Consider the following 27,544-nt stretch of genomic DNA (forward strand, 5'->3'; position numbering starts at 1 on the left):
ATTACTGAAAAAAGTTTTAAAAAAAAGTTAAAACAAAAGAAAACAAAAAACCCTCCTTTCTTGTCAGTTTCAAACCGTCCAATCCGGTTTTTCTGGTTTGGTGGGACCCCTCTGTGGGCTGGGTTGTAGGCCCAGGCTCACACCCGCCCACCAGCCAGGCTACCAGACTGGGGTGCGGGCGCCCGCTCACCCGACAGGCTGTCTGGGGCCCACGGGATCTGGTACTGGTCCTTCCCAGTCCTGTGGCTGGGTGAGAAGCAAGTCAAGCTGCCTTCACAGGAGAACACCTCAGTCCACTTTCAGTAAAAACTTCTCCAGAAAGCGTGCCTCTCAGCCCAGCCCAATCCCCAACCTGACTGGTTAGGACAATGCTCCTCTCAAATTTCCTGGGCTGGCAGGCTGGTGGGCTTGGCGACCACAGAGATCGCAGCTAAACATGGTCCCCTGTCCTTGCCACCCTCCCTGCACACCTAGGCAGACTGGTTTCTGCCACCCAGCCCTGCCTAGATGGGGAGGGAGGGAGCCAGCTCTTCCAGGGACCCCGCAGCCGGCCCAATCCTCCACTGGGTGCTGGGCTCCCTATGAGTGCTCCGTGGCACTGGCCACAGACGGAAGCCTCTACACCCCTAATGCAGCAGCAGCGGCGGCTCCGAGGTGTTTCGGGCTGGCTGAGGGCAGCTGGCCCTGCTGCTGCCGCTTTTGTCTTTCCTCACAGGTGCTGTGCTCCCGATGAGTCCTCTGTGACAGACGCCCCTACGCTGGCTGTAGACAGAAGCCTCTGGGCCCTGGAAGCTGCAGCAGCATTAGTTTCGAGGTCTTTACCCGCTGGCCAATGGCTGCCGCCACATGGATGACTCTTGTTTAAAAGTTCTCTTCTCTCTCTTTTTAAAATCTTTATCGCAGTTGCACATTCGCGCACAGTGAGATGGACCACGCAGGCCCCAGGGGGCTAACCCAGTGGTGGAGGGCTGACGGCGGTGGCACACTCACGTGCAGTGGGACAAAATGCGGGGGACCCCGGTGATGGTGGCAGCTGCGGCACCTGTGGCTGCGGCGCCCTAAAGTTGTTTTTAAAACATTTTTATTCCATTTATTGGAGTGACATTGGTTAATAAAATTATATAGGTTTCAGGGTACAATTCTATAGCATATCATCTGTATATTGTATTGTGTGTTCACTACTCAAAGTCAAGTCTCCTTCCATCACCATTTATCACCCCTTTACCCTCTTCTACTGTCCCCACCCCCTTTCCCTCTGGTAATTACCATACTGTTGTTTGTGCCTATAGGTTTTTTTCTTAATCCCTTCCCCCTTTCTACCCAGCCCACTAATCACTCTCCCCTCTGACAGCTGTCAGTCTCTTTTCTGTATCTGAGTCAGTTTCTATTTTGTTTTTTTTGTTTTGTGTATTATATTCCACATATAAGTGAAATAATATGGTATTTGTCTTTCTCTGATTCTTAACATAATACTCTCCAAGTCTATCCATGCTGTCCCAAAAGGTAAGACTTCCTTCTTTTCTTCAGCTGAGTGGTATTACATTGTGTAAGTGTACCATAGCTTTTTCCCCACTCATCTACTGAAGGGCACTTTGGCTGCTTCCAAATCTTGGCTATTGTAAGTAATACTGCAGTGAATATGGGGTACATATATGTATATGTTCTTTTAAAAAAACTCCTTTTTTTATAAACCTCACCCAGTTTGATTTTAGAGAGAGAGGAAGGGAGAGAGAGAAACATTGATGTGAGAGAGGAACGTTGATTGGTAGCCTTCTATACACACCCTGACCAGGATGAAACCTGCAACCTAGGTGTGTTTTCTGACTGGGACTCTAACCTGCAACCTTTTGGTATATGGAAGGATGCTCCAACAAACTGAGCCACCTGGTCAGGGCAGAGTGCATATATTCTTTCCAATATGTGTTTTGGGTTTTTTTCAGATATATTCTCAGAAGTGGAATCACTGGGTCATAAGGCAGTTCCATTTTTAGTATTTTGAGGAAACTCCTTACTGTTTTCCACAGTGGCTGCACTAATCTCCATTTCCATCCACAGTACACAATGGTTTCATTTTCTCCACATCCCCACCAACACTTGTTTGTTGATTTATTGATGATAACCATTCTGACAGGTCTGAGATGATACTTTGTTGTGGTTTTAATTCGCATTTCTCTGATGATTAGTGCCATTAAGCATATCTTCATATGGCTATTGGCCATCTGTATGTCCTCTTTGGAGAAGTGTCTATTAAGATCCTTTGCCCGTTTTTAATTGGATTGTTTGTTGTTTAGTGTTGAGTTGTAGAAGTTCTTTATAACTTTTGGATATGAACCCTTTATAAATTGTATCATCCGTGAATATATTCTCCCATTTTGTTGATGTTTCCTTTGCTGTGCAAAAACTTTTTATTTAGATGTAGTCCCATTGGTTTATTTTTTAGTTTTTATTTCCCTTGCCCAAGGAGACATATCAGAAAAAAATATTGCTATGAGAACTGTCTGAGGTTTTACTGCCTATATTTTCTTCTAGGATTTTTATGGCTTCAAGTCTAGCGTTTAAGCCTTGAACCCATTTTGAGTTTATTCTTGTGTATGGTATAAGAAGGTGGCCTAGTTTCATTTTTATTTGCACCTGTCTGTACAATTTATCCAGCACCCTGTATTCAATAGACTACCTTTATCCCTTTTATATTTTGCCTTCTTTGTTGAATATTAGTTGAATATTAGTTGAGCACAAAGGCATGGGTTTATTTCTGGGCTCTGTTCTCTTCCATCGATCTGTATGTCTGTTTTTATGCCAGTATCATGCTGTTTTGATTTCTATGGCCTTGTAGAATACTTTGATATCAGGTAGTGTGATTCCTCCAATGTTGTTCTTTCTTAAGATTGCTGTGGCTATTTGGAGTCTTTTGTGGTTCCATGTAATTTTTGAAATATTTGTTCTAATTCTGTGAAATACGTCATTGATATCTAGATAGGAATTGTGTTGAATCTATAGATTGCTTTGGGCAGTATGGACATTTTAATGATGTTAATTCTTTCTATCCATGAACATGGTATATTCTTCCACTTATTTGTATCATCTTTAATTTTTTTCTTCAGTGTTTTGTAATTTTCTGAGTATAGGTCTTTTACATCCTTGGTTACAATTATTTCTATGTATTTAATTTAATTTATTTTTTTATCCTCACCTGAGGACATGCTCACTGATTTTAGAGAGAGAGGGAGGGAGGGAGAGAGAGAGACAAAGGGAGATAAACATCAATGCAAGACACATCAATCAGCCTCCCCTTGTACATGGCCCAACCAGGGGCTGAACCCACAACCCAGACATATGCCCTGACTGGGGATTGAACCTGAAAACTTTCAGTTCATGGGACAACACCCCACCAACCAAGCTACATCGGCCAGCGCCGTTGTATTTTTTTTTTATGCAATTGTAAATGGGATTGTTTTCTTAGTTTCCCTTTCTGATAGTTCATTATTGATGTTTAAAAGTGCAACTGATTTCTGGATATTGTTTTTTTAAGTATATTTGATTGATTATACTATTACAGTTGTCTCATTTTTTCTCCCCTTTCTCCTCCTTTGTCCTGCACCCCTCCTCCCACCAGCATTGCCCTCTCCTTAGTTCATGTGCATGGATTGTACATATAAGGTCTTTGGCTTCTCTATTTCCTATACTATTCTTAACATCTTCCTGTCTATTTTGTACCTACCGGTTATGCTTCTTATTTACTGTACCTTTTATTTATTTATTTTTATCCTTCTCCTTCACTTAATTCATTCATTTATCAGTTCTAGTAGATTTTTGGTAGAATCTTTAGGGTTCTTTGTATACAGTATCATGCCACCTGGAAATAATGACAATTTTACTTTTTCCTTGTATTTCTTTTTGTCTGATTGCTCTGGCTAAGACTTCTAGTATTATGTTAAATAAGAGTGGTGAAAGCAGATATCCCTGTCTTGTTCCTGATATTAAGAGAAACACTTGTAGTTTTTGCCCATTGAGTATGATGTTGGCTGTGGGTTTGTCAAATATTGGCCTTTTTTACATTGGGGTATATTCTTTTTCCCCCACTTTGTTGGGAGTTTTTTTAAAATCATAAATTGGTGCTGTGTTTTATCAAATGTTTTTTCTGCATTTATTATATGATCATGTGATTTTTATCTTTCATTTTGTTTATGTGATGTGTTACACTTATTGACTGGTGGATATCATTCAACTTTGCATCCCTGGAATAAAACACACTTGATCATGTGTATGATCTTTTTAGTGTATTGCTAGATTCAATTTGCTAATATTTTGTTGAAAATTTTAGCATCTCTGTTCATTAGGAATACTGGCCTATAATTTTCTTTCTTCCTCTTTTTTTTTTGCAGTTTGTTTTATTTGTTTTGGAATTAGTATAACCCTGGCATCATAAAATGAGCTTGGTAGTTTTTCCTCCTCTTGAATATTTTGGAATAGTTGCTAATGGGTAGATATTAATTCTTTGAATGTTTAGTAAAATTCACCTCTGAAACCACCTTGTCTAGGACTTTTGTTTGTTGGGAGTTTTTGATTATTGATTCAATTTCATTAGTTTTAATCTGGCTATTCAGATTTTCTGATTCTTCCTGATTTAGTTTTGGAAATTTGTATGTGTTCAATAATTTTCCACTTTGTCCAGATTATTCAGTTTGTTGGCATATAGTTGTTTGTGGTATTTTCTTACAATCCCTTGTATTTCTTTGGTGTCAGTTGTTTCTTCTCCTTTTTCATTACTGATTTTTAGGTCCTCTGTTTAGAGGACCTAAAACATTATGTTTAGGTCCTCTCTCTTTTTTTCTTGATGAGTCTGGTGAATGGTTTGTCAATCTAGTTTAGCTTTTCTTTTTTTTTAAGATTTTATTTATTTACTTTTGGAGAGAGGGGAAGGGATGGAGGAAGAGAGGGAGAAACACATCAGTGTAGGAGAGATCACATGCCTCTAGCTGGGGACTTGGCATGTGACCCAGGCATGTGCCCTGACTGGGAATCAAACTGGTGACCTTTTGGTTCACAGGGTGGCACTCCATCCACTGAGCCACATCAGCTGGAGCTGGTGTATCTTTTCAAAGAACTAGCTCTTGGTTTCATCGATCTTTTGTATTTTTAGACTCTATTTCATTTATTTCTGCTCTGATCTTTATTATTTTCTTGAAAAATTAAAAAATACTTTTATTGATTTTATAGAGACAGAAAGTGAGGGGTGGGGAAGAGAGAAAGAGATATGAGAGAAAAATATCAATTGGTTGCCTCCCATATGCACCCTGGCTAGGGAACTGCAGCCTAGGTATGTGCCCTGATCAGGAATCAAACCTGCAACCTTTTGATGTAGAGGACAACACTCCAACCAACTGAGCCACACTGGCTAGGGCTGTTATTTTCTTTCTTCCACTTACTTTGGGCTTTACTTGTTGTTCTTTTTCTAGTTCCTTTAAGTGTAAAGTTAGATTGTTTATTTGAGAGTGGTGTTTTTTGTTTGTTTGTTTGTCTCTTGAGGTAGGCCTATAAGGCTATGCATTTCTCTCTTAGGACTGCCTTCATTGTGTCCCCAAAATTTGGGGTTTTGGTGCTCTCGTTTTCATTTGTTTCAAGGTATCTTTTGATTTCTTCCTTGATGTCATTGTTAACCCACTCATTGTTCAGTAACATGTCATTTAGCCTCCAAGTCTTTGTGTGTCTTTCAGTTTTATTCCTGTGATTGATTTCTAGTTTCATATCATTGTGGTCAGAGTAGATGCTTGATATGATTTCAATCTTCTTAAATTTACTGAGACTTGTTTTGTCTTAACATGTGTCCTAACATGTGGCCTATCTCTGGGCAACCTGTTTGGGGATACAAAGAAATCCACACTTCGTGGCTGCCTCTGCTGGGCCTTGGTGTGCACAGAAAGGACCAAGCTGTGCACCAAGACCAGCTTTTACCATCACCTGGCCTGGGGGCAAGTCAGCAAAAGCCCCAAGGCACCTTGAGGTCCACCTCCCCCTGCCTCTGCCTGTTGGCTGCCTATTAGGCTCAGTTATTGAAAGAGCTTCTGGTGGTACTTGAGTTGCTTGAGGTAGGTTCTCAATAATCACCAGGTATGGACAAGTAGTGTTCTCCAGATTGATACACATTCAGACTCAGTGCCAGTGCTGAGTCTGAGGCTACTCAGCAAATATCCAAGGGTATACCAGGTCTAGCTTCCATCTGCTGGGTGCTCACACACACTTCTGGGTGGGGTGGGGTTTCATGAGTAAAGAGGATGAGGCCAACCAAAGTTATCAGGCCCAAAGAGATCAAGATTTGGCCATATGAATAGAGGGCTCTGCACCAGTCAGATGTGTGAAGAAAAAGTACCCCTGTCCTAGAACCATAAAACTCAGTCTGTTCCAGATTCTGCCAGAAGCCTTATCTCAGCAGGGTGGGGCCACTGGGAGTCAGGAGGATGGAGCTAATTGATCTGTGATGGGGAGGTGCTGGTCATGCTTGGGGGAAGGTGGTGTAAATTTCCCCCATACCAGAGCCACACAGCTCAGTCTGTCCCAGATTCTGCTCAGACCTCCACAGGGTGGAGCCACCAGGAGATGGGAGGATGGGGCCGCTGGGAGCCCTGAGAGTGAAGCTAGCAGATACCCTGGGGGAAGGCACAAATCAAGTTCACAGGATAGTTGGGGGAATGACTCCCACACCAAAGCCATACCACATAGTCACTGATACCCCTGACTCTGCCCAGACCTCTACATCCCAGCCCAGGCAGTTGACTCCACTGCAGGATGCAAATTCCACAGTGTGGGGCTACAGGGAGTCCAGAGTGGGGAGCTATTGCTTTCCCCCAGGCTGATGCCAAAAGGAGGGGAGTGCTTTACCAAGAAATTTGGTGAATGGATTGTGGGAGAGCGACTCAGTACTGGTATCCTGGTGGCTGTCCCTTGAGCTATCTCTCCAACCCCGAACACGAGTATCTCCTCATATGACTCTAGTACATGACACTCTCGCTCTGCAGGCCCAGGGTGAGTGGCTGCAAATGAGATTTTGTGTGTTGGCCCTTTAAAAAAGCACCTGTGTCTCTAGCAGACTTCCGTCTCTCCCTGGCAGACAGAATCTCTGCTATTTTCATAGCCTGATGTTGTGTGGGTGCCTCTTCTTGACTATAGTACTCTGGATTGGGGAGCCAAGCTTATGGTTGGGACCCCACACTTCTTAGGGGGGAACTTTGCAGCTCAGATAGCCCTCTGGAATCTCAGTTACCGGCCTTGGGAGTGGGGGCGGTTCTTTATGCATCTCTGCTCCTCCTACTAGTCTTGGTGTGGCTACTTCTGTAATTCCTTGGCTAGAAGACTTCTCTTTAGCTAGTTTTCAGTTGGTTATTCAGGTTGATTGCTCTACATTTTTATTGTAATTCCAGTTTAGTCCTGGGAGGAGGTGAGTGTAATATCCACCTACTCTGTCAGCATCTTGGATCTCCGATCTTGAAAGTTTTTGCTAAAATATGAGGTGATCTAACTGATACCCCCAGATAACATTGAACAGGGGAGCTCTTATTTATTTTGAGAAGACTCCAATTTACTGTCTGGTTGACAAAAGTCCTCAATAACTGGCTAAATTGATGCTCTCAGTGCTGTTGATATTAAAGTATGAAGCAAAATTCTTGTGTTTATTTCCTCACTCCTGCCATGTAAAGAAATTCCCTCTTGTACCAATGAAAGTGTAAAAGGAGATTTATGATACCTATGTGGAATGATAATACCTGTTATACAGCTCCCTAACATTTTCATCATCTCATTTAATTCTCATAATATCCCTCATTTCATTCCCAAAACTAACATAGGTGGTAGGCAGGGAAGTTATTGCTCCACGTTAGACACAAGGCATCAGCCTCATTTTTCAGACAGGCAGACCCGACTGAATGGGAACTAGAACCCTGATGTTTCTGCTTCAAGGCCGATCTCTTTCCTGTACAGTGTATACCACTGAGGACATGTGGAGAGACACTTGAAGAGGCCACGTTTGAGGGACTGCTACTATAATCAGAGCTGGTTAGCAGCTGATCTCCCTGAGGCTATATCCAGTCTCCCAGTGCTGTTTCATATTAAACAGGTTTGAGAGTGAGTCACTCTGGCTGGCAGGAAACAGCAGAGTGATTGCTTCAGCTCTGCTTTGAAACTTGAAGTCCTCCCCTTGCCTGGAGGTAACAAACTGAATTCAAACCTCAGCTATAATATCGCAGCCATTCTGGGGCTGACTTTGTTTTTCACTTAAATAATTTCAGGCTTCATTTAGCATTTACCCATTTTCCCTTTCCATGCTTACATGGTTTGGTACAGAGTACTCTTATATTAACTCCTCTGTTTAGGTGATACTGGAATAGAAAAGGAGACACACCCCACCCAGGGAGCTCTTAGGCAAAAAAGGAAAGGGAACCCTCAAGTACCCCATGTGGGCTGCTGCCTGACATGCAGGTAAGCCTTATAGGTGATAAAATTTTTGATCAGTTTGAGGAGGGAATTTGGATTTTCTGCTGCTTCTTGTCCAGGATTGAGGGGATTACTCCTGGTAATTGATTTGGAAGCTAAAAAAATTCCCCTTCTAAGCTCCATTGGCCTTACAGCTGAGACAGCACCTCTCTATCCTGGATAGTACAAAGGGCCTAAGTAGGTGAGACAATGAGAGCAGATGGAAGACAGATTAGAATAAAAATAGAGGGAACCATGGGCTAGCACTCTAAATGAGGTCAAAGAATAGTTGAGTTGCTTTCCTTTGTTTTCCTAAAAGAGAGAATTAGAAAATGGACAGGTAATGGTTTTGAGGGGGGATATTAGAATCCAAGTTGGCAGAGTTGAAACAGTTTTGGGAAATGATCACATTCAGGGTGAAGTCAACCAAGTGGCTAGTAAAGTGGAGATGGGGTGGAGGTTCCCTGTAACCTCGCAGGCCTTGGGGAAGGGAGTAGGACTGAGGTCCAGTGAATGTGGAGTGAGTGAAGAGAAGGATAGATAACAACAATGACCCAACCGAGGGTAGGGAGTTTTGTAACTGAATGAAGAATAAGTGTTTGGATATGGCGGTGTGGAACCGAGAGAATAAATATGTCTCTTTTCCCAAATAGCCATGGAGTATGTGAAGAATGGAAGAATAAACATTCCCATTCCCAGTGGGCAGCAGGAGAGGCAGTGCCCCTCAACAAAGGTTGTGTTTCAACAGGAGAAAGGATCCCAATGGAAAAGTCTTACTTTGTAGAGAAGGGAGTTTACCAATGGGGAGGGTTCAAGAGGGTTAGCAGAAAGAGTCGGCCCTAGGGCAGGGAATGAATGGTAAAAGAATGAGCAAAGGGGAGGATGGAGGTGATGGTAACCAAAAAAGGTCATCAGAGGGCCTGACATTCAGGATGGAGGCAAGGCATGCCAGCAGTGGAGAGGAAGGTAAAGCAGCATCAACCAGTCTGGAAAGTATGTTTGGGCCTCTGGCAACAAGAGGTCTTAGAGCCCAGGGCTCCAAAGGGATACAACATGGCTCTAAAGTTGTTTTGTCCTTCAGCATGAGCCAGCCTCAGGTAGGGAGGATAGAATTCTTAGACCTGCATCAAAAGGAAGAGACTTATATGTGTTCCCAGGCCTCCTGGGAAAGTGCATCTGGGCGTAGGTGCTGATAAATGAGCCAAACCTCTCATGTTGGTGACATGCCCTTATCCCTAGTGTCCCCTCAGAGCCCTCGGGCCTCAGCCATAGAGTTCTCAGGTTTAGCCAAAAGGATTCAGTGCCTAAACCCCTTGACCAACTGAACTTGACTTGGTGACCATAAAATAAAGCTGCACCCAAGAGTGTTAATCATGAACTCAGTGGGACTTCCCAACACTGCTTCCCAGTGCTGGGGTGACCACACCTTTTCCAACCCTGGGCAGGAGGTCAGTTACTGGAGATTTACATATGAAGCTGGGAGCTTAGTCAAAGACAGAAAAACTGTCAACTCCGGTTTTGGGAAAAGCAGCAAGATAAATACAATGCTGAATCAGTTGAGTGGTGGGTCTAAACTTTATGTAACTCAGATGTCAGTTGGAATTACGCTGCCCCTTGATAATCTGTTAGGACTGATGCAAGCCCCAGTCTGGGGAAAGTACGGTGCCCTGCTCAGGTTCATGCACAGACCCATGGACTAACAATTTTCTTAGTTCTTCCTTCTCTGATTCCCAACTTTGGTTGAGTTCTTCTCCATCCCAAAGTGGACTTAATCATAGGATCTATATCCCTTTCTCCTTGATCTGTTTTTTAAAATGCCCTTCACTGTTTCTGCCAACTCCCAGACTCCAGACTCCCACCACATTGCCTCTCTTTCTCCTCTCTTCTCTCCCCATTTCCTTCTCTCTTTCATTCTTTTCCCACTCCAAGTCCTTTTTCATTTTTTAAGGAGAGATGTTTATTTGCTTCTTTGTTAACCACTGGCCACCCCTGTCCCAGAGCTCACCTAGCTTTTCAAGATATTTTCCTAAACAAGATAGTCCTTTTTTTCTAAGAGAAATTTTGGAGCAGGCTGGGTAAAAGACTCCTTACCTATTTTTATTGGTCTTGTCAAAAAGCTCTGGCTCCCAGAGTCTGTAATTGGGGTTAACCTACAGATTCACTTTAAGTGATTCCTGATACATACGGGCAGAAGAGGCAGGAGTCATACTAGACAGTTCTGCTCTGTCCCAGTGACCTTCCCACCCAGTCCGTGGTTCTTACATGTTCTCAGCATTGTGTCTCCTTGAGCAACTTCTCTCATGGAAACTTCCCAGACCACCTATATGCTTACTCTTGGAAAATGCATCAGCTTGTTCACCAGTCACTCTCTTACAGGTAATAGACTGGTCTTCCTTCAGTTCTATCTCTCTCTCAACTCCCTTCCCTCTAGGAGGAGGACAGACACAAAGTAGCTCTTTGTTTAAGAACTTGAAAACTCAGTGTCTCTTTTCACCTAATTAGAAGGAAGTATTTTTCCATTCACTTTATTTTCTTGCTGGAATTTGCTAAGTGGAATTGAGTGGCTTTGTTTGCATACCAGGTTTGTTCATTAATTAACAGCCTCCGGGCCAGTTTGTCCTTATCAAGACTTAATATTTAACTCAGCACTGGCTAAACCTGAAGGAGTGCTAGTAGACTCTGCTTTGATGGGAAAAGAACTCCAAGGTGGTGTAATAGCTTTCTTTTCTCTGCAGGAAGCTATTTGGAAGACTAAGGCCCTTCAAGGAGTGTAACCTGAAATGTTTGGGGATCCTTAACAGAGATCAGGGTTGGCCACTGCTTTGCCAGTACCCTGTAACAATGAACTGAGACAACTGATTTGGGATCTAAGAGAGAAAATACACCAAAGAGTTTTAAAACTTATTAATTTCCCCCACAAGTCCTTTTTATTTTTTATTCAAGAAGGCACTAAGTAATTGCCAGCTATTGCCTCACTGGTTTCTTCATCCTCTGGTATCTGGTTGTGATAGGCAGAATTTTGGCCCTAAGATTTTTTGCTCCCTGGTATTACTCCTGTGCTTATGCTATATGAGTTGGCAAAAGAGACTTTGCAGATGTAATTAAGGTTATTAATGAATTGACCTTAAAATAGGGAGATTATCTGAGTGGGTCTAATGTAAGGATGTGAGCCCTTAAAAACCGAGGGCAGTAGAGAAAGGCAGGGAGATTCCAAGCAGGAGAAGGGTTTGATATGCGGTTGCTGGATCTGAGGTAGAGGGGCATGTGCAAGGACCAGAGAGAGGCCATTTGGAGCCAAGGGCAGCCCCCAGCCGACAAACAACAAGGAAACAGGGATGTTAGTCCTACAATAGCAAGGAACTGAATTCTGCCAAAAACCTGAGTGAGTTTGGAAGTGGATTCTTCCCCACAGCCTGCAGGAAGGAATGCAGTCCAGTAAATACCTTGACTTGGGCCTTGTGGTACTCTAATCAGAGAATCCAATTGACCTGCAGAAACCATGGGACAATATATATGTGGGGGTTACTTGTTGCAGTAATAGACTATGATTGCATGGGGTCTCTGTTTGTTGTCCAAAAGATGTGAGCAGTGGACAGCCTCCTTTCTTAAAAGGAGCTGACTAGGCAAAGGTCCTCATGGCAAGGTTGTGTGGGCAGACTCGGTCACGAGTTTGCACTTGAGCACAAACTGTGTTCAAAGGTGCGAGATGGCCTGGCCTCTTGTTTTATAATCTAGGTCTGCATGGTCCACTCTGGTAGTCACCAGCCACAGATAGCTCATATTGAAATTTAAATAGTTTGAAATTAAGTAAAATTAAAAATTCAGTTCCTCAAATGTATTAGCTACGTTTTAAGTGTTAACATCCATATGTGAGTAAATGACTACTAAATCAGAAGGCACAGATATAGAACATTTCCTTTATTGTGGAAACTTCTATTGGATGGTCTGGTCTAGATGGTTAGCAGTGATGACATTCAGTTGCAGTTGCTTGTTGTCTCACCTGGGGCACTGAGAGGTAGGATCCCTCTCTGCTAATATTCCCCTACCCTCCAGCAGAATTATTACAAAACAGATGCATGCAAATTCCTCTCAACCGAGGCAGGAAATGTATGCATTTTATGGAGACTTTCATGTCTCTACTTTCTTTTCTTATCACTTGCATAAATTACCTCCTGAGGATAGAAAGCCCTGGAGTAGGACACTTCAGGATGACCAGAGACAGGTATCAGGCCTCACTTTTTGCTGTCAGTGAAAGAGGGGTTCCCATGTAGTAAATGGCCAAGAAGTCTCTGGGGCTGGACTGCCAAATTTTTCAAGGGTTTTCTTTGCACAGTAGGACAAATGTAGGTGGGGAGGCAGGGCTTTGTTATCACCTGAAGCAGACAAACCCAAACATGACATAGCTGCCTCTCTTTGTTGGTTTCCAATGCCCAAAAGTGACACTAACATGTAGAGGGGAAAAATGCCTGTTCTCTCAGGAGATATGCATCTAGCCTCAGGATCAGACTTCTGCCTCAGGCCCAACCAGCACAAATAAGAGTTAAGACTTCTTGGCCAAACTGACTTACAACTGGTGGGCGTGCACTAGGGGTTGCAGGTGATGAGTTGGAGAAGTATGGCACAGGCCAAGGGAAAGATCCTGGCTTTTGTGTTAGGAGACCTGAGTCTGACTCCTCCATCCATACTGTGGTGTTTCCCTGAGATAGTTAACAAAGATTTCTGAGCCTCACTTTTTTCATCTGGATCACAGATGAAACAATTGAGGGTAACAATTTCTGATTCTTGGGATTATTGCAGAGCTGTTGTGAGGGTTAAAGGAGAAAATTACACAGATTGTCTGGTGCACAGGAGTTTCTCAGGGAATGGTATCGTAGCTAATGTTATTACTCATGTAGGTTATATCTGGAATGACCATCCATCTGACATCCTGACCAGTCTCATATGTGGTCCTGTCTCCATTTCCATTTTAGTCACCATGCCTATTGCCGTACCCTCAACCCAGTCTTTTCAGCAGTTTCACTCCCCACAGAAAACCCATATAATTCCAAATGTCCCATTCTCTCACTTCTACCCGATATATTTCTTTGAACATCAGATTCAAAAAAATCTGTAATTCTTACATATCACTAATTCCTCTAACCCATTATTTCACTGAGAAAATAGAAGCAACCAGAAAAGAACTTTCATAAACTCCTACCACCACATCTACCCACCTCTGGCATCTGTGTGCATAAACTCTGACTTTCCTCTTGTTATGGTAAGTGAACTGTCTGTGTTTCCATCTAATGGCAGTCTCACCACCTCTGCACTGGATCCAGCCCCTTTCCCCTACTCTAGAACTTCACTTCACTCGTTCATCACCCTGTATCATTATATTTTTCCTTTTCACTGGATCATTTCCATTGCAACAGATATACACCAAATATTTCTCATATATAAAAAATCCTTCATAGACCCCTATTCTTCTTCAACTGTTACCTTTTTTTCTCTGCTCTCCTTTTTAGTGTCCTTAGCTGGTGTTTTTTCATCTCCCTGAATTCTAAATGCTGGAGTATCCCAGGGTTTAGTCCTCAGAACTCTCCTCCTCGCTGTCTGTACTCACCCCAAGAGATTCACACAGTTCCATGACTTAAAACACCTTCCATACACTGCCAAATTTGTGTGCCCTGCTTGGACCTCTCCCCTGAGCTACAGACTCCTATATATAACTATCTACTCAATGTCTCCACTGGATATCCCATAATAGACTTAATATATTCACAAATAAAGTGTTACTTTTCAGCCCCCAACCTCTCAAACTGCTTCTCCCATAGTTGCCCCTAAGCATTAAATGGAACTCTGTCCTTCCATTGGCTCATGCTAAAAATCTTGGTTTTACCTAGATCCCTCTTTTTCTTTTGCAAATCTCATCTACTCTATCAGAAAGCAAAGGGAGATTAAGAGTTCGAAAAGGCTGTTTCATCCAGGCCAGAGAAAAGTCTTGAGTCACCACAGGATACTCTTCTCTAGTGACTAGAATTATTATGTAGCCTAGGTGAATTTACCCTTCATTCAGCAAATATATTTGGAGCATTTACCATGTTCCAGGAAATGTTCTAGGTGCTAGGGATATAGCAATGAGTGAGAACAGGTAAAATGTCATGGAACTTGCTTTTTGCTGAGAGGTGATGGGAGGAGGCTGTTTTAGATAGGGTGGTCATGGAAGCTTCTGTGAGAGGTAACATTTAAGTATAGACATTTAAGCATAAGCAGAGTCAACCACGCAGATATCCAGGAATAAATCATTCAAGCAGGAGGGAAATGTAGAGGTCCTGAGGCAAAAGCATTCTTGGGGCATCCCAGGAGCAGGATAAAGGCATCTCTGCTAGAGTGGAGTGTGGTGGGCAGTGGCAGGAAATAAGATCAGAGAGAGAGCTGGGGTGAGATCACATAGGCCTTGCAGCCTGTTGTGAACTAATGTTTTGTGATATAGTCTTTCCTATAAGTCAGCCCTCAACGCCCCAGCTCCTGGCCCCCATGTTGGGTTGTCTGACCTGGGCCTCAGGAACTGAAAGTGCCAGGCTACCTATATGGCCACCAGCCCTACAGGTAATGCCAGCACCTAGGAATAATAGTGAGTCAGCACAGGTGACTATGCTATTTGCTTAGATTTCATTAATGCAGATTCCATCCAAATTTATAATAACCTAGTAACACTAATAATCACTCAGAAACAATCAGCAATAACATCACACAAGAGAATTTGGGAATAACAAACCTGAATCCCAAGAGTCCAGATCAGAGTCAGGGCTTGGGAGGCAGCCAGTCGGCATCTTGCAAGGCAGAGTCTGTGGTGGCTTCAGAGTCAGCTAGAACAGGGTCGGTGGAACAGCAGCGTGCCATTCTCTCCCTCTCAGCTGTCTCAGCTGTCTGTTTGAAGGCCTTTGCTTTCGTATTTTTGTACAGTGTAATGCTGCATCAGCCTTTGATTGACACACATGTTGTGTGACACCCTGATAAGCACATGCTGATTATGTTGTTTTATTGCACGTGCTCTGAGAGGCTGGGGTTACTCTTCAGATAACTACACATTGTCCATGTTGCTCCACTGCAGATGCCCTGAGAGAGAGTGGTATTGCCTCTCCAATAAGCACATGCTGTCTACCATGTTATACTGTGCATGCCTGAGGGGTTGCACCATCCGAGACATTGCTCTACTGCACATGCTCTAAACATGGCTACTTAGCTGACAGGACTGACACTATCTTACTTCAGTCCTGCTTTCCACATAGCCCAAGAAAGGGATTTGGGATTTTATTCTAATAAGCAGGAAGCCAGAGGAGGGTTTGGAGCAGAGGTACATCATGATCTGACTTACATTTTAACCGGATCAGCCTGAAATCTGGGTGAAGAGTAGACTGTAGTGGGGACGGAGTAGAACCCGGAAGACCAGTTGGGGGCCTATGCTATTAATTCAGGTGGAGAACAATGGTGGTTGAGTTAGATGGTTACTGTGGATACGGCAGGAAATACTGGATTTCAAATTCATTGTAAAGTAGAGCTTATGGGTTTGCTGAGCACATTGTGGGTGCACGATTTCTATTTGTTGAGTCCATGGAGAACAGAGTATTTTGGGGTGAGGCAGGACTTTTTCTTGGTCTGGATGAAACATCCCTGCCGTTGACTACCCCTCCCCTCTTTGTTCTCTTTCCATGCTCACTCGCAGCCGTCTGATGACTAATACTTTGTTCCACATCCCCTGACTCTAGGGAGGCGTGTCCTGAACACTGAACACTAGGACATTGTCCTTGGAAAATATCTACAACTGTAATTTAGTAAATTGGGGTTCTGGATTATTTGTAATTCTCTTGCCAATTTTCCTCAACCTGACCAACTCTCTTTATGCTGATAAAGTTGAGCTCCAAAGCCAAAAACTCGAGGCTCAAACTCAGGGAAATGGTGGTCCCACACGGTCCTTTCAAACTTGTCAAGCCCATTCTGAGCAATTAAGTGGACTCTTTTCTGAGAAGTTTTGCCTATCTTACCAATACATACATCTTATTACTCTTTAAACTCATATTGTACAATTTCTAAGTGTAGAATTAATAATAATTGGATAGGAACCCAGTTCTCACTGTCAGAAGACTTGTAGAGTTCTTTACTGCAAACACCTTTTCTTCAATTCCAAGGGCAGCAATAATGCCTACTAAGGCTGGGGCCTGGGTGAGGCAAGTGAAGTGCTTAGGGAGCAATATTTAAGAAAACACTCATGTTCAGGGTCTTGTAAGTACAGGGTGTGAACCTGAGAACACAGGCCTCCTGAAATGCTGTGCTTTGGGCACCAGGATTGCCTCACCCTATGCCCGGCCTTGCTGCCTATAGAGAAGGATTTTGGTTTATTAACCAGGCAGCTGTAGCATCAAGAATAGGACCAGTTCCCCACTGTTTGGCCATAACTGTGCAACAGAAAGCTGCTCTTAAAGAAAGCAAATGGCGTGGAGAGGAGCCATGTTCAGGAAGCTCTGCCAAGCTAGAAATTAAAACCAGTGGGAAAATGGGGATGAACATTATGGAGTTCTGTTTTACAATCAACTCAACAAACCACTGGCAGTCTATTTGTTGAGGGCTACCTCGATCTATTAATTATATTCCTAGCATTTCTTTCTCATTTGTGACTCCTCAGATATAGCATTTATAAACTGTGTATTCTCTATGATGCATCTTTTTTCACATACTACAAAAATTAACAGAACAAATAATGGCTGCAACGTAAATGCTTCAGGCAATCAGTTAAGGGCTTATTTTTAAGGTTGGGTTAACAAATTCCATTTTTAAAATGAGTCCAAATTGACTGAGTGATTCTAAATTAGTTCTTTAGTTTTCACTCTCAACTGTTGATAATGCCACTATTAATTTCAATTATTTAAAGGCAACCTTAATACGTGTGAAACAAGAAAAACAAGAACAGAAAGGAATAAAGGACTTGCTGCAAGACAGGCTGACATTTTGACTGGCACAGAGATTTTTTTTCTTTCACACACTTGTGCTTTGACATTTCACTTGGCACAAACATTTTACAAATTCTTGACCTAATCTGATGCACTGTTGTTTAGCGATTGCTGACGTGACATGTTTTAACCTCAAGCTCACTGGATTTCAAATGTTACCTTTAACTGTCAGGGTTGGATGACCTCCAAAACACAGTTGAGGCAAGAGTCTGTGTACCTCTGAAGTTAAATGTATTTGCCTAGAATGATGACAGAGCAGCTTAAAGTAGGAGCTGAGGGAAGGGCAGGAAAGGAGTATCATTCAGGGCAATTGTTGGTTGAAAACAGGGCAGAAAACAGATCCCTACAGAACCCCAACACTTTCAAGAGACAGCAGCTCGAAATATACAATACCTAGAAATAAATCTAATGAGAAATTTGCGGGGTATTATGACTAGGTATGTAAAACTCCAGAACAGAAGAGATGTGAATAATCGAGAAGTACATCATCTTTCTCAAAGGGAAGACTGTATTGTGTAAAAATGTCACTTCTCAAATTGTTTTTGAGGTACAACTTGACTGTTTCTAGGCCTCACTGCCTGTGGGCATTAGGAAGAGGTTACATTCATATGAGCACCCAGATTTTGCTAGCTCATTAGCTTTTATTGACATCTGCCTCTTCATTCAAGAATATGCCAACTCACAATGTTCTGTTCTAATCTTTTTAAGGGTTATATCAGTTAGAAATGCTTTCAGCTGCAAGAAATAAAACAACACCAACAGTGGCTTAGACAATAAAGACATTTAATTGTCTCCACCATTAGTCACGAGGCAGGCAGTTCCAGGTGTGATGCATTGGCTGACTCACAGAATCATCAAAGACCTAGGCTCTTTCTGTGTTCCCACTCTTGCCAACCTAGGAAACTGGCTTTTGTCCTCAGGCTGTTGCCTTGTGGATGCAAATGGAAAGAAGCACAGCTCCAAGCATAATGTTCATACACAACCATGTTCAAAGTAGGAAGAAGGGGCAGAGCCACCTGCAGCCTGAGGATTTTCTCTTAAATCTCATCGCCCAAAGCTGGGTCACATTGTCCACCTCTAGACCAATCATTGGCCCAGGGGGACTATAACTGCCATGATGGGCTTTGATCAAATGTGATTCATTTAGTTGGCTGGCACCAAGGCTGCCAGAACAAAATCCTGGTTCTCTTAGCTGTGAAGAAGGGGACGTTGCTACTGGACAGGCAACCAACAGCATTTGTCCGGAGATGCAATACTCACAGGCATTTGAGAGAGACCTCTCACAAGACCACTACTCTGCTGGCTGCTCCAGACTCTTCTTTGATCTGTAACACACAGGCCCTCTCCCTAATGGTTGCTCCCCATCTTCCAAGTGTCAAATCTGCTTGGATCCCTGCAGCAAAGAGGGATAGAGTGGGCTTCTGGGTAGTGTGCACTGTATTGCCAGGATCCCACAGCAATACTCCTTGTGACCAGTCTTGCTCACGTGCTCACAGAAACAGCTTCTGAAGCTCTTGCCCCTGATCTCTCTTCTGAGGTGACTTTGTAGCATATCCTACAGGCAGGCTTAATCAACATCCATTCTCTTCTCCCTTCTCCCACCTCCATTCTAGAGGTTGAAAGCTAAACATCATTTCATAGCCTCCTTCAAGGGTAAGGGGAGTCATGTGTGTGACAGGTTGGGGTAATGCTATTTAAGTAGAAGTTTGCCAGGGGGTTCTGGAAAAAAACCTTTGCTTTCCTGGTGAAGGCCTTGGCTGCAGCTTGGGTCACTGTGCTACTTAAGTTTAACATGATCTAGGCAAAGTATCAATAAGATTTTTAAGGGGAATGACAGCAAAATTATTCTAAAGCTTCTCTGGAAGAATACACAAGTGAGAATAGCTAGGATATTAGTTTTATTTGGGCAGGGATTATTTGAAAGTAATTTACTTTTATGTTTCTTCCAAGGCTTTTATGCTTTGAAAAGACTTCCTAATTTTGAAATCTGTTAAATATTTATCTTATTTTTTCTGTTCTTATTTTTTATATTAAAAAGTATATATAAAAATCAGCATAAGTGTCAGATGGGCAGTAGACTTACCAGGGTAAACACTTCGTAAGTCATATAAATGTCTAATTCACTACATTGTATACCTGAACCTGACAGTATAATATTGTATGTCAACTATAATTGAAAGAAATTCTAAAAATCACCATGAGCAAAGCTATGAGGCAGGCAACAAACTGGGAAAAGTACCCCTGTTTCAGCATGGTGACTATCAGTAGGAGCTTGCAATCAGGGGGTAGAGGTGAGAGCCACGTCACTGGAATATGGTGATATTATTTCTCCCATATATTACTATTGTTATTTATCTCCATTATATCAATGAGGAAATTAAGAAGTCAGGTAACTGGCCCACGTGGGATGAACTGAAATCCAAATCCAGGTGTTTCTGAGGATGAGCAGCCAGTCTGTGCTCTTTCTACTATGCCCCACTGCTGATGAAATCTTAACTGAGAAATGTTGGCTTTCCGAGTGAATTAGCAATAATCAGAGGAGTCAGACAGAAGAGGGCTATTTGAGACATATGGAAGGATATATTAAAAGGAAAAGATGAAAATGAAAGTTTTCAATATACATTGTCCAGATCGGGTCTAGGATCCTTGGGAATGGGCAAGTAGGAAGGATGGACCCCAAATCCATGTTACCTGTAACCTGGATGGAATTCTTGGTCACACATAGCGAAGGCCGTGTGTCATGGAATGTGCACAGACCTTTTATATCCAATAGATCTTTGTTGATCCCCGTTTATCACTTACTAACCACAAGTCAAAATGAGGATAAAACTGAATCCTTAAGTAATCCAACCAAAGACTCCATCACAGTGCAATTTTCTTTCCTCCAAGGATACTGAGTTTGGGAGCTCTTGCCCCCTGTGTTCTGATCCTGCCAGATTCACTCCCAGACAGCAGTGGGATAGTTCCAGAGCTACATTTAAAGATGTAGGTGTAGCAATGAAACTTATTTGCTGCCAAAAAGAACCCAATAAGCACAGTTTTATTTTGATTGCAAGTATCCACCCATACTTTGTCCATTAAATACTCCACACTGTTTTCTCTGGCTTGACACTGCATTAAGATTGCACAATTATACACACAGCCATCCAGGGAATAATATTTTTTAATAGGTGCATTATATTTAAACAGGGTGGCCATTGTGTTTTGATGAAGTTTAAATATAATAATGATTATATTTTAATTTTAATTTTTTAGGAATGAGACTTTCACTTAAAAATGTGTTTTTATTTTTAATGTTTTCCCTTATTGGGCTTATTGCAGTGACACTAGTTAACAAAATTATATAGGTTTCAGGTGCACAGTTCTACAACACATCCTCTGTAGACTATTGTGTGTTCACCACCCTAGTCAAGTCTCTGTCCATTACCATTTATCCCCCCATACCCTCCTCCACATCCCCTCCTCTTGGCAATCACCACACTGTACTCCATTTCCCTGAGTTTTTTCTCTTTTCCATTTTGCTCAATCCCAATCTCCTTACCACAATAGCTGTCAGCCAAAGGTTAAATGTAATTAAATGAAAATTATTATGCTCACCACAGATAATTTATATCTGTATTATTCATATGGCTGAATAATAAAACCACAATGGAATAGTTCCATTTAAAACTAATGTTGCTCAATTTATGGCCCACTTTTTAAAATTTTAACTTCAATCGCTTTCTTACTCAACACAATTATAGCCATAACTAATTTGAATTGATTAAATTTGAAAATAAAAATCAATTTATGAAAGGTTACAAAACACAGTAAAATGTAGCAAATTTTTATTTATAAGCACACATCAGATAGTACATGGAAATTGGCTTACATTGTTTGCAGAGAAATTCTTAATGCAAGTAATATGATAAAACAGCAGCTTACCACACTGATTAATGCATAGAACTGAAGATTATCACAATCATTTTTATAGATAAAAGTGACTTATATGAGAATTTATTTATTTATTCTCATATTTAATAATGAACAAGAATAATCAATTTAAAAATTGTCACATTCTTTTTCTAGTTTAATGTATTTGCTTTTTATTTTACAGTCACTCTGAGCTATTGCTTTGATGTCTGTAAAAGCTATAATTTTGCTACAAACCTTGAAATTAATTTAGAAACAATTTGATGTCTAATTTTCAGTAAATAATTAAAGAAACAAGCAGGTAAAACTAATTATAGTGCACTGGTATGAACATATTTAAAGAGTGTGTGTGGATGAAAATAACATATTCTTTCTTCAGATGGTTCTTAAATATTTGCAATGCTGTGTTTGTATTTGAGACATGCTTATCAAGACAGTTCCTGGTACATAGTAGGTACTTAGAAATGTTTGTTGAATAAGTAATTAACATACTTTACCAAACAAATAAGCGTATATCACCATGTCTTAGACAAAGTCTCCAAAAATTATGGAATTTTAAACATTAAAAAATTGTTCTAATGATGTGTGGCATATTTACTGAAAGTGTTAAAGCACAGATTTTTCAGACAAATGTGTTACCTTACATCTGTTTTGTGTGCTGCACAGCATGTCAACTATTAACTACATTTTCCAGACCTTCTTTTGTTTCTGCACCTGTGAACTTAAACTCAAATATTATTAGAAAGGTTCCATCTTTCCCCTAGGGAAGCTACATTTCTCACTTCTTATTTTAGAAAGAATCTCTGTTGGATTAGATGTACTTGTACAATTTTCCCTGTTTTTTTAAAACTTCTTATAAATCTTCTTTCATTGCAGGCCCTTGGACCTGAAAGAATGCTACATACTAAATTCTTTGACTTTCTAGTTTATTCTACTTCTTCTTAAGGGGGGTCATAACATTTTGGTTTCCTACATTCACTTCATGTTTCTCCTGAATCCATACAACCTTGTCCCATGCCTCATTCTCTAAACCAGTCAATCCATTTGCATGTTTACATTATTAGACTTAAAAAGGACTTCCTTTACTAGCCACCATTGGCTTAACAGGTGCTCTTGTTTGAGGACACAGAAGACATCACTCCTACAGGGAGTGTCACTGGAGACCACCAGGGATCACTGAGCAAAACAGGCTGGGATAGGCATGGGGTACAGTGAGCAGGGCCTAGAGCACCTGGGGGATTCAGCTGTGAAAAGGTTACATCAATTGTTTGAATAGAATTTACCCAAGACTTTTATTTTTGCAGGGGGCTAGGGAAATAAAAGTTTTGGGGGAAAGTAGGGTGGTCGTAGGACGTGTTGCATTATGGAGTACTTGGCTTCTGCCTCTCATCTTCTCTCCTCCTGAGGGTCTTGAGGATACTCAAGTAAGCCCCAGACAGGGCAGTTCTTCTCTACCTAGCCCCCGTGTACTGGATGCTGGATTGCCCATCCATCTCCCCATTCACCCCTCCCAACAGACTCACTTTTATTTAGGCATCCATCTTTCCTCCCCGCTCCCCCTGTTCAAGGGAAGCTGACCCTTCCTCAGTTCCAGGTCTGGGCTTGATTGGTCCAATGGGGCTCTCATCCCCTTTATCATGGATTAGATAGTGAATGGGCTTGTGACCCAATATGAACTAATGAGGTGCTGGGGCTTCTGGCTAAGGGTTTCAATTTCCAGGGGACCTCTGGCAGCAGCTGAATTTCTCTTCCTATAGCAGTTCTTACACACAGTTTGTGAAACCAGACTGACTGCAGCCTTCTTGCCTCCAGCCTTGAAGAGGAAGCCAAAGCATAGAGGAGGCCATTACTGGAAGGCTGAGGAAATGAATGCATCCCTACTTTTTAATATATAATTTAGGAAGACAGTCTCTGTCTTTTTCTTACTTTCCTTCCTTCCATGAAGGACATTAAAAAGAGTTATGGTAAAATATACACAACATAAAATATTACCATTTAAACTATTTTAAATGTATAATTCAGTGGCATTAAGTTCATTTGCACTATTGGGCAACCGCCACCACTACCCATCTCTAGAACTTTTTCATCATCCCAAAGTGAAATTCTGTACCTATTAAACACACAGAGACTTTTAATCGGGCTGGATTCCAGGGCATAGACTGGGCCTTTTCTTCCAGAGGAGGAGGTCACTGTGTTTTGAAATGGCATAAGTGTAGAAGTGACTTTCTTTTTTGTTTTTTCCTTCCATCCACATAGCAGGAGGGATGAGCTGTGTCAAGGCCTGCCTTCATGCGGGGGGCGGGGGGGGTTGAACATCTTGGTCCTCTACTTCCACTTTCAAGAGAAAACTACTGACATAGGGCTGGCGGTTGGTTAGATGGACAAAAAATGTCATTTGTTGTTTATCCAAAATTCAAAGTTAACTGGTAATCTTATGGTTTTATTTGCTAAATCTGGCATCCTTAGGTAAGGAGAATGCAGCCCTTGAGGCCTTGAGGTCTTGAAGGATCCGTGGTAACAGTAGTGGACCCCAGTGTATGGCAATAAGGATCTAGCAAAATGCTGGCTATCTGGGCACGGACTAGCATGGAGAGAGGATTTTGGGCTCAAGTGACACTCCATTTCCTCATTCCTATTGCCAGGATGGAACATACTCACATCCCACCTGAATTGTCATTGTGATTCGGAAGAGGAGAACAGAGAGAGAATCCTAAACTGGTTGAGTATTAACCCAAAAGAACCTGAGATGAAAAAAAAACAAAACCCTGAAAGTGACTGAGTACTCTGCATTGGCTAGATTAAGCACAAATGAGAACTTAAGAACTAAGGTTAGTTATAGTATAATAAAGTCCCATTTTTAACATTGAAGTCTGTGAATAAATTTGTACCAGCTATAAAAAATGGTACTGAAGAGCCCTGACTGGTGTGACTCAGTGGATTGAGCATTGGACTGCGAAGCAGAGGGTCACTGGTTTGATTCCCAGTTAGGGCACATGCCTGGGTTGCAGGCCAGGTTCTCCAGTGTGGGGAGTGCAAGAGGCAACCAGACATTGATGTTTCTCTTCCTGTCTTTCTTCCTCCATTCCACTCTGTCTAAAAATAAATAAACAAAATCTTTAAAAAAATGGTACTGATCTCCAGGGTCCCTTTTGTATTGACAGTTCTATAGCTATAGAGATGAAGCTTGAGGCGTTTGAAGGAAAAGGAAGACATGGGTCAGGCAAGGGTAGGAACATTTCAAAACTTTCTATTGACTGCTTGGCTGCAGAAGACCTAGCAAATGGCGTGGATGGGAAGAAATTTAAGGAAAGCAATGACTACTGTGTAAGCTATTCTTGTGTGATTTGAGTTTGCTGCTTCTTAAACATTTAAAGTTGAAAATTTGCTAGAGTTAATTATTAATAACAGTGAGAAGCAGCTGATTTACACTGATTAAGCTGATTCAAGAGGTGTTTCCTTAAGGGAACTATAAACGGGCTGTCTAGGGAACCAGTTGGTGAACAAGCATGTTTTTATAGGGAGAGCCCCAAAGGACTCTCAACCCAGGGAATCTAAAAGCTGAGAATTGTTGAGGAATAAACCATGTTTATCTTCCCTCCTAAGTGCGCAGTAATGCAGCAATCACAGTGGATCCTCTCTGCTGACAGAGCAGGTAGAAGACATGAAGGGGAACTCCCTCAGCACTGCAGAAAGAAAGGGTGCCTAGGCAGTGGTGGACACACACTCCAGGCAGGATGCCGGAAAGAAAGCCTTTCTCAGCGTGGAGAGGGGTTAAGCCAATATCAAGAGACTTGAGAGGAAATTGGTGATCCACTGGAGGGGTGGTGGAGGAGAAACATTTATACCTGGGGCTAAGGAAGCAGCTTTGTGCTTCTTCCCAACAGTGTCCCACACTCATCAATAGTCAGAGAACACTGGCTTGGCGGGCCCTGGCAGGAGCAGGAGCAGGAGCAGGAGCCAGCAAGGTCGTTCCTGCTCAGTGAGGAAGAGGTGAGTCACAAACGTTTTTTGACCAACTCCTTTTCCAGGGAATCCATGGCCTGACACAGGGAGCAAGGGTGAGTTACACTGCAGCACGCAGGCAAGCAGGATGTGGCTGATGACTACCAGAAGGTATCAGTCATATTGATCAATATTTATATCTATAGATTTACATATGCAGGAGTGAGCTTTGGAGGTAGAAGAATCCAGCTGTATGTGTCTTTATTGGCTTTCAAGGCCCTTGTAAGAAACATAGATGGCTAGAGTAGAGATGGTCAAAGGCCATGAACATGTCACCCTCCATTTTAAAGGTTGCTACTTGTGAAGAATAATGAGAAATAAAAATTGAATATTGGCTACTTCTGGCACTAACTAGCAGGCTTTGGTTTTCTAGATCATGGCTTTTGATACCAGTACTTCCTGCAGAGATTACTAAGTGCTTTGCACTAAATCTGGGAAGACCTGTTTGACAGGAAACACCTACCTACATGAAAGATTCCACCCCAAATTGGAAAGAATGGGGAAAAATTGGGGTGGTAAAACCATGAAACCAGGTATCATGAAGGGTAACCACATAACAAAAAGAATATGAAACCAGAGAAATGTTCAGGTGAAAGTATCTAGTAAATGGGTTAAGCAATGTCCATAGGCTTTTAGATCTATTCAGTATGGTGTAGAATCCAGGAAACAAACAAAATGTATTTAACCTTTTACACAGTGAGGTAAACATAATCCCATGGAGATGGGGTTCAATGGGAACCAATGGCTGGCCCAGGCTTGTCACACCTGTGGGAAGAGTGTCAGGAAGGCTCAGGACAAGCCAAAGCTTGTGGGAAAGAAAAAATGCTAAAGACAAGCAAAAGGGTTTTTAAAAAACTAGTTGGAGCAAGAAAAACATGGAAGGTGTAGGTCTGTTATTTGGGAAATTTACTGCAATGCTTGCAGACGATAAAGACCAAGGGAGAATGACACTTCTGTCTCCTCAAACAAGAAAATGCTTTTCAAGCTCCATGGAGCCGCACAATACACAGAGGGGAAGGCAAGATGAGGGAAGTGACCCAGGCTCTAAATACTATGTGTCAGGAAAGTGCTTACTGGAAAATTGTTAATTAACTTGGTGCAAAAAATGAAGAATGGTGAGGAGATAAAAAAGACCTCTACACAAGGAGATTTGAATACTTATTTTAGACAGTCCCTTTATGTGCAGTACCCTCTCCCACCACTCCCAGGAGTTATCTGCTGAGCTTAATGGGTTGGCCTTGCCCACCCACCCACCTGCAAACCCTCTTAAAGGCAGGTTCCAGAGAAAGGCCATAACAGAATTAAAGCTGCAGATTACAGATCAAGGTCAAAAGCCTTGCCAACAGCCAATTCTCAAAGGTAGGTGCACGGAGCAGAAAAGGTGGGAGAGCAATAGGAGGTCGTCAGGTTCTGGGGGGATGGGATGGGGCCACCTTGTCATTCTCTGCTAAGCTGACACCTGTTCCCAGCAGGTGATTTAATCACCAGTCCCTTAAAATAGCAGGCTGTTCCCTAAGCATTCTGGGTTCCTGTAAAAAAGGCTCTTCAATGGCTTCTTTTAAAGAGGCATACTCAGTCACAATGACATTTGGGGAAATATTTTGGAAAGCACAGAAAAATTTTAGAAAATCAACTTTGACCTCATTCTCTAGAGATAGCTTCTATTAGCATTTTGTTTAACAATGTTTATTATTTTTCTCTTAGAAAGCATACATAGGATTACAATTTGGATTATAGAAAAAAGGTTAAAAATAAAATAAGAACTGCCTGTAATTCTACCACTGCTGATATTTTGATGCTTTTCCTTCCAGTCTTTTTTCTTTGCACACACATATACACATACATTTTTAATAAAATGAGAATCATACTGTATATGCAATTTTGTATCCTTGTTTGCACTTAAAATTGTATTCTGAGCCTTTTTAAAATCATTAAGTGCTGTTCCAGAACATGATTGTAACTGGCCACCTGCTATTTTACTGTGCCAAAGTTCATCTAACCATTACTTGGCTTATTTCCAGTTCTTCACCATTTGAAAATAACACCATTATAAACATCCACACATGAAAATCTTCACTTAGGATCAATTTCTGAAGGTTGAATTACTAGGTTAAAGACCACAAACATCATTGAGGCTTTCAATAAGTGTATAATGCTGCCTTGTTCTCCAGTAAGATTGT

The 27,544-nt window shown here is 41.9% G+C and overlaps 1 long non-coding RNA gene across 2 annotated transcripts in view; it reads left to right on the forward strand.

Annotated features, from left to right (window-relative positions):
- Positions 1 to 9,927: 9,927 nt before the first annotated feature.
- Positions 9,928 to 27,544, forward strand: part of LOC118997548 (uncharacterized) — a 160,856-nt gene continuing 143,239 nt past the window's right edge. For both annotated transcript variants that reach the window (XR_005068681.1, XR_005068682.1), the window contains exon 1: positions 9,928 to 10,026. This is a non-coding gene — a long non-coding RNA (uncharacterized LOC118997548). The remainder of the gene's footprint in view (positions 10,027 to 27,544) is intronic.

This window comes from Sturnira hondurensis, unplaced genomic scaffold (genome assembly GCF_014824575.4).
Source record: "Sturnira hondurensis isolate 20B ecotype Veracruz unplaced genomic scaffold, ASM1482457v3 Scaffold0013299, whole genome shotgun sequence".
NCBI classification, from domain to species: domain Eukaryota; kingdom Metazoa; phylum Chordata; class Mammalia; order Chiroptera; family Phyllostomidae; genus Sturnira; species Sturnira hondurensis.